This window comes from Aquarana catesbeiana, linkage group LG05 (assembly GCF_042186555.1).
Source record: "Aquarana catesbeiana isolate 2022-GZ linkage group LG05, ASM4218655v1, whole genome shotgun sequence".
NCBI classification, from domain to species: Eukaryota; Metazoa; Chordata; class Amphibia; order Anura; family Ranidae; genus Aquarana; species Aquarana catesbeiana.
Genome location: NC_133328.1, coordinates 176,220,371 through 176,227,624, shown reverse-complemented (window position 1 = coordinate 176,227,624; position 7,254 = coordinate 176,220,371). Strand labels below are relative to the sequence as shown.

At 44.5% G+C, this 7,254-nt stretch overlaps 1 long non-coding RNA gene across 1 annotated transcript; it reads left to right on the top strand.

The window, feature by feature from the left end:
* The first annotated feature begins 4,018 nt into the window (after positions 1-4,018).
* On the top strand, positions 4,019-6,142 carry LOC141145839 (uncharacterized). Its single transcript, XR_012244670.1, has 2 exons — positions 4,019-4,165; positions 5,951-6,142. It is a non-coding gene; the product is annotated as an uncharacterized lncRNA (long non-coding RNA).
* Positions 6,143-7,254: the final 1,112 nt, after the last annotated feature.

Below are 7,254 nucleotides of genomic sequence, written 5' to 3'. Positions count from 1 at the left end.
CCGTATTATGATTATTGTTATTCATCTTTTCACATTCTTATCATCTCTCATTTCTCATTCTTATTTTTTATTTTCTATTTTTCATCCCATATATATGTCCTTTCTTAGCCTTTAAACAATCCTGCTCTTGATATCCTTTACACCTATGATATACATTCATGATTTTTGTATATACATATATGTGTTTATATATACATATACTAATGACTGGTATGTTCTATTAATATACTTCCCCCAGATCATACAAAAAATCCTTACAGGAAACCCCTGAAGAAGGAACTGAATTTTTATTCCTATCAGAAACATGTTGGGCTCCTATGTACCACACATATGTATGCCTCCTCTTACCAGTATGCACATTTGTGTGGTTTAGGTATTTTGTATGTATTGTTCACCTTTTTTATAACCATTTTTTGTATATTCTAAAAAAGTATTTCTCTTTTTTTACTATTTCTGGGTATTTCTCATACCAAACATACCATTTAGTACGTTTCTTTTCCCTATACTCAGATTTACCCATTCATTACTCCCTACCCCTTCACCCGTACCATCCCAGGGTTCCCGTCTTTTCATTTTTATTTGTTGTAATGTATTATTGGGATGCGGTGATTTGGGTATAAATTTACTTTCATACTCTTATGTGGTAGTGCACCATCTTCTATTTAAACCATTATTACACCTGGATCGGTCTTCTAAATAGGCCAGCTTGGCCCGGACCCAGTCCTGTTCTTCTTTTACCTCATCGCACATGTCTATGAGGTCATTCACCGTGGATGAACAATCTGACATGCCCTTTTCAACAGTGGATACTCTACGATCCAGGGAGCTTACCTCAGCAGTGAGTTTGTTGAATAAGGATGATAAGTCTGTCATCAGGGAAGACTGTAGGGACATTAGCATGTCTTTTAACGTGGTGTCGATGACTGGCTGCCCTGATGTGGGGAAGGTTGCCATAGAGGTGTGTAAGGCCTGGTTCAATTGCAGGGGATTGAAGGCCTGGGTCTCAATTAGTGGCTGGGATGGCCGCGATAGCGGCGCATCCATCCGCATCCTTGCTTTGGCCGGGCTGTTCAGGATTGGGTCTGCACCTGGGTCAAGTGTAGGGGACCTGGGTATTTCTTCAGGGCTTATTTCTCCCTGATATTCATAAAGGAGGTCTGTGTAGGCTTCCCGCAGTGCGGCTAGGCTGCCACTTGACTATGAGTGACCTGGTCCTCAGGAGGAAACAGCAGGGTTGTGAGTTTCTTGGGCTTGTGAACGCCAATCCTTTTGTGGGACATTGTTGTTTGAGGTGTCCGGAAGTATCTGTGCGAGTCTGGGATGATAGCTGTGCCTCAGGCGGGCTCTAGTCGTTCCGTTATCGTCCCTCACTATGGAGCGCTGGTCTTAAGCATCCATCTTTCGCACCGGCCGGCCACGCCCCCTGTGTGTAAAGTTTGAATGCAACAACAAGCCTCTGTGTGATAATCTAATGGGAGAAGTGCCTATTACACTGCCTGGTCAATCATGTTAACAGTGAAGAGCTGCGTTGACTGTTAAGTGTTTGGTGCAAACCTGGTCAGTCACAGAGCTGATGGTGGTTAGAGAAACAGTCAGAGTCAGCCTTCTGGTGGTGGGCCCTAAGATTTCGGGTGGGCTATGGGAACTCTGACCTGAACCACAAGTAGGCTACAGGCCTGTGCTAGTATCAGGGGTGGATCCAGGGGGGCCAACGTGGCAATTGCGGCAATAGAGCAGGCGGCTCCATGAGCGGATAATAGAGCGGGCGGCTCTGTGGGAGGATGATAGAGCGAGCGGCTCCACGGGCGGGCCGCGCAGCTGAGTGGCTCGGCGGGCAGGTGAGAGAGCAGGCGGGGCAGCTGAGTGGCCAATCAGCGAACCGGCGGTCTGAGGGTAGCAGAGAGATTACATCATCTCTCTGCTGCCTGACTCTAGGACACCGCAAGAGACAATCCCACCTTAGCAGCAAGTGACAATCGGCAACGAGTGACAGGTGACGTGGTAAGTGACAGACAGCAACTTGTGGAAGGTGACGTGGCAAGTGACAGTCTGCAACTTGTGGCAGGTGATGTGGCAACTGACACTCCGCAATGTGTGGCAGGTGACATGGCAAGTGATAATCCGCAGCTTGTGACAGGTGACGTGGCAAGTGACAATCCGCAACTTGTGGCAGGTGACGTGGCAAGTGACAATGCGCATCTGGTGGCAGGAGACAGTGGCAAGTGACAATCCACAACGTGTGGCAGGTGATGTGGCAAGTGACAATCTGCATCTGGTGGCAGGCGACAGTGGCAAGTGACAATCCGCAACGTGTGACAGGTGATGTGGCAAGTGACAGTCCACAACTTGTGGCAAGTGACGTGGCAAGTGACAATCCGCAACTTGTGGCAGGTGACGTGGGAAGTGACAATCCGCAACTGGTGGGAGGTGACGTGGCAAGTGACAATCCGCATCTGGTGGCAGGTGACGGTGGCAAGTGACAATCCACAACGTGTGACAGGTGACGTGGCAAGTGACAATCCGCATCTGGTGGCAGGCGATGGTGGCTCAGGGCTCCCACTGATTTTGCATTATGGTGAGTTGAACAATTTAATTTTATATAACAATGTAATAATAGAAATAATGTGCTTCAATAATCCTGACACCATAACAACTATGGTGCCGGGATGATTAAAAAGCCAACACCAGCCATTGCCTCGACAAATTGCCCGCAAAAAAAAGTATTTTCTGGCAGTGCCCTTCGCGAGACTAGACTCTGGATCCGCCCCTGGCTAGTATGTGCTCTGGGTGTGAAAGGATTAAGCAGCAGTGAGAGGGAGGATGGTCGGGAAGCCCTAAGGCTGCAATCTGTGCACACTACAGTTCATGAGTTGGGTTGAGCTACATGTCATGCCCTGTAACCTGTATTTTAGGTGGTGTCCTGGCTCTAAGTGATGGTCATGTGAACTGCACACATGAGGTTTCACTGAAGAAGCTGACAATCACTGCAGTAGTTGGCACTAATACAGTGATAGCTGCTAGCTTCTAGGTCATGTCCCAGGTGGCTTCCCCTTTGCACACTGATCACAAGGGATCATTTGCTTGGCACTGCTGCAGTTCATAGAATATATCTTTATAATAAATATAAAGCATTCTCTGATCTGATGAGATGGAGAGGAAGGATGGTGATGTCACAATCTCCACCTTCTCCAATTAGGGAACACTTTGTTCAATTAATGACGGTTAAATGCAGGACAGACCAACACAATCCTGGACTGTTGGGAGGTATGGTTAAGTCAATAAAGGACAATCAATTCTCTGAATGGTGCCCATTCCGAGTGACTGACTTCCTGTATTCACAAATCACAATGCATCAAGCTACCAATCAGCACAGGACCAGGAAGCAAGTGGACATCACTGATGTAGCAGTGTCTACTTCAGTGATTTTCAGCTTTCAAATGCATTGACTGGGTATAGTATAGGCATAGTTGGACCAATGTAACATTGTAAAAATATACAATGCCTGTAATTATTCTTTAACCACTTCAATACTGGGCACTTTCACCCCCTTCCTGACCAGGCAAATTTTCAGCTTTCAGTGCTGTTCATTTTGAATGATGATTGCGCGGTCATGCAACCCTGTACCCATATAAAATATTTATACTGTTTTTCACATAAATAGAGCTTTAATCCCCACTGTGTTTTTAATCCTTTGCATTTTCCATTCACGGGACTCTATGGAGACAGTACTTGGCTCCTATTTACAAGATGATGTTACATATCCTATTCTATTTTTCCCCACAGAGGTATTCTTAGCAAGAACATTTTCTATTCATCACTACATCCAATGCACAGTATCTGAGCAGTTTTCATTGTCTCACTGACTTGTATGCTAATGCAATACGAGTGGAGTTTCACCTACCACTCTGCCTACAAGCCCCATAATTCAGCTGTCCCGACTCATGTACCCTGCACATGCGCAAATTAAACGGCAGGTCCATTCGCTGCACTGCCTACATTGCCCATAATTCTTCTCATCATGATGTATGGACGTGATTGCGTCACATGACGCTACTGCTTCCAGCGACACGGCCAGGCTGTATAAATAGCCCATGTTTTTAACATGGGCTCTGTATACAGCACCCGGCTGTCTCCCAAGGGCATATCCATTTTTCTTCAGCTCCATGTAAGTTTTTATCTGCTACTTTTATAGGTACTGTCCTGGCTACCACTTTTGGCTGTTCAATGCATTCCCCCCTTTCATCCTTATGTCCATAGGTATTACATGCTAGCAAGGGCTGCATTGCATGCCGCTAGCAGTACTCAACCTTACTAAGGCTTTTTCCCTTGTTTGGATGCTGGACCTGTCAGTATCATTATCCTGATGGTCTTTCCTTGCCTGGATACAAGACATACACTTGCCCCTGTTGTAGCAATGCTTTGAAGTTTACACACTAGTAGGTATCCTGTTTGTGCTTGTTTGTGCTAGTTTCTAATAGCATATTAGCTATCCGCTGTATTATACTCTGTATGTTAGAGCCTCTTGCATTTTTTACTTCTCCATAGTTTGTCATAAACATTCCATATTTTGGAGAATTTCCGGTTACGGGGATTTTGTACATGAGGCCTAACCAAATTGATGGTACCTTTTTATTGCCATCTTATTGTTTCATGCCCATTTCTCTTGGATGGTTCAGCACATGCTTTTTAATGTACATAGTAGAAACATGTGAGTAGGTAGCGCTGTTGCCAGTTATGAAATAGTTTAAATACAAATGTCCTCTGGGGGAATGGATGGCTAGTAAACAATGGCACAATGGGAGTAGGGGGAAAGACAAAAAACCTTTTGCATAGGCTTAAAATAGTCTGTGTTCCAGGGCAAGCTATCCAGGGAAGCATGAGGCAGGCTCCAAACATGTAAGAAAAAAGCAAAAGAGAAGCGCCTCCGGGTCAGAATCAGTTAAAAAGCTTTATTTTACAAAACGAATATGTCCACTTACATGGATAAAAGGCAAGTAGAGCACAGATTTCCTCGAGTGGTGATGTCGCAGCATGAGTGCCTGTATGTCAGCTCATGTCCACGGGAGAGAGGGGAGACAATCCCGTCCAGCAGGTTGTGTAAACTCTGTCCCAATTTTAAAAAAAAAATGAAAAATTGTATATATATATATATATATATATATAAAAAAACTAATGGGAAAAGGTATATATGTGCATGTGTATATATTGACCTCTGCAGAGCTACTGTATGCAGTACACCCATTCTGATAATATTATCTATATACTGCCGTCTGCATACAGTAGCTCTGCAAAGGTCAATATATTCACATGCACATATATACCCTTTCCCATTAGTTTTTTATATATATACAATTTTTCATTTTTTTTCTTCCCTCACAGCCCCCCCCCCTCATTTTTATTTCAATCGATTATTTTTTACCTTTTTTACCTTTGTTGGTGGAGCCTCTCTATTTAGATTGCGTTATAATACTCAATCTCCACTAGATGGCTCCATCACTGAGCACATATAAGGCTCCTATGAGCCTCTATCCTCAATGCTTGAAGAAGGCGCACGTCTGTAATACACAGTGCGCATGCGCCGACACGTCGTTGCACTGTCTGCGACGTTACCGTGTTGGAGGCCTGCGTTCCACTACTCACACGAGCCAAGCCTCGTTTTCATCCCTGGGACGGAGTTTACACAACCTGCTGGACGGATTGTCTCCCCTCTCTCCCCTGGTCATGAGCTGACATACAGGCACTCACGCTGGGACATCACCACTCGAGGAAATCTGAGCTCTACTTGCCTTTTATCCATGTAAGTGGACATATTCATTTTGTAAAATAAAGCTTTTTAACTGATTCTGACCCGGAGGCGCTTCTCTTTTGCTTTTTCTTGCTTTTTAATGTAACATGTTGTAATGCGTTTGTGCAACACTTCTGATTTTAATTGGAGTGTATTTCATTTCAGACAGTGAGACTTGCTCTCTTTTCTCTTTTGTTACGTCTCTGAACCTTGATCGTGTCCTGAAGAAGCTTCACGGCGAAACGCATAGACGCACAAGGGCTCACTGTACAGACTGTATTATTCTCATGTTTTTTATCTCTTTTTGAACACTGTGTCCATATGATGTACTTTTTTCAATAAATGTTTTAAATATTATTTGTGTCACTTCTCCATTGTTTCCATGCCTTAAAAGTCAGATTTTTGCTACTCCAGTAGTACCCCTCCCTGGTTTCCTTTTTTGCTTACATCTATTCTATGTGAGCTACTGATATCTATAAATCTTTCCAGCCCTCTCAGAAGTGCCCCCATTCTGTTAAAATTGAGATAAATACCTGTGGGAGGGTCTACAGATTTTCATATAGTGTAATACCAACAATGGTCTGGCTCTGGAGTCTGGATCCACCCACTTTCCTGTCATTTTTCTTGATTGATGTCCTCTCTCTGCTCGCTCCCGAGACTTCACAGAGTGTAGCCTGTCCCCCTCACTTCTCTCTCCTCCCCCCTCCCTTCTCCCCCTCCATTCTCTCTCCTCCCCCCTCCCTTCTCCCCCCTCCCTTCTCTCTCCTCCCCCCTCCCTTCTCCCCCCCTCCCTTCTCTCTCTTCTCTCTCCCCCTTCCTTCTCCCCCGCAGCATGTTTAAATGGTCATAAGTGTCAGCAGAGATATGAGCACTTCATTCAGTGACTAAGGTAGGAGAAGTCACTGATAGTTCTGTGTATGTAAATGTCCTACATAATATTATCTACCAAAGTGAAAGCAATGTATTTGTAAAGCAGAATACACATATGGATGTGACAGCACACAGGCATTCCATGCATTACTGGTATAGTAAAATGTAATAAAATCAGAGCTAACATTGTAAATTAATCCTTTTATTGACTATCTGGATTTTTATATGAGACAATGAAACCTTCCACTCACATCTACTTGAATTTTCATACTGAAGCCCAGACCTCCTCAGACATGGACAGAGCTTTGCTCCCCCATAATTGGTGTATTACCTAGTACCCCTATAGTAATAATTTTTCCTTCATTGTAAATAGAGTATTACAGGATCACATACCATACAGTGCCGTCACATGCCGTACAGTGCCATCACATGCCGTACAGTGACATCACATTCTGTACAGTGCCACCGCATGCTGTACAGTGTCATTACATGCTGTATACGACACTACCTGCTTGGAGTTTGCATGTTCTCCCTGTGCCTGCGTGGGTTTCCTCCGGGTACTCCGGTTTCCTCCCACTCTCCAAAGACATGCTGGTAGG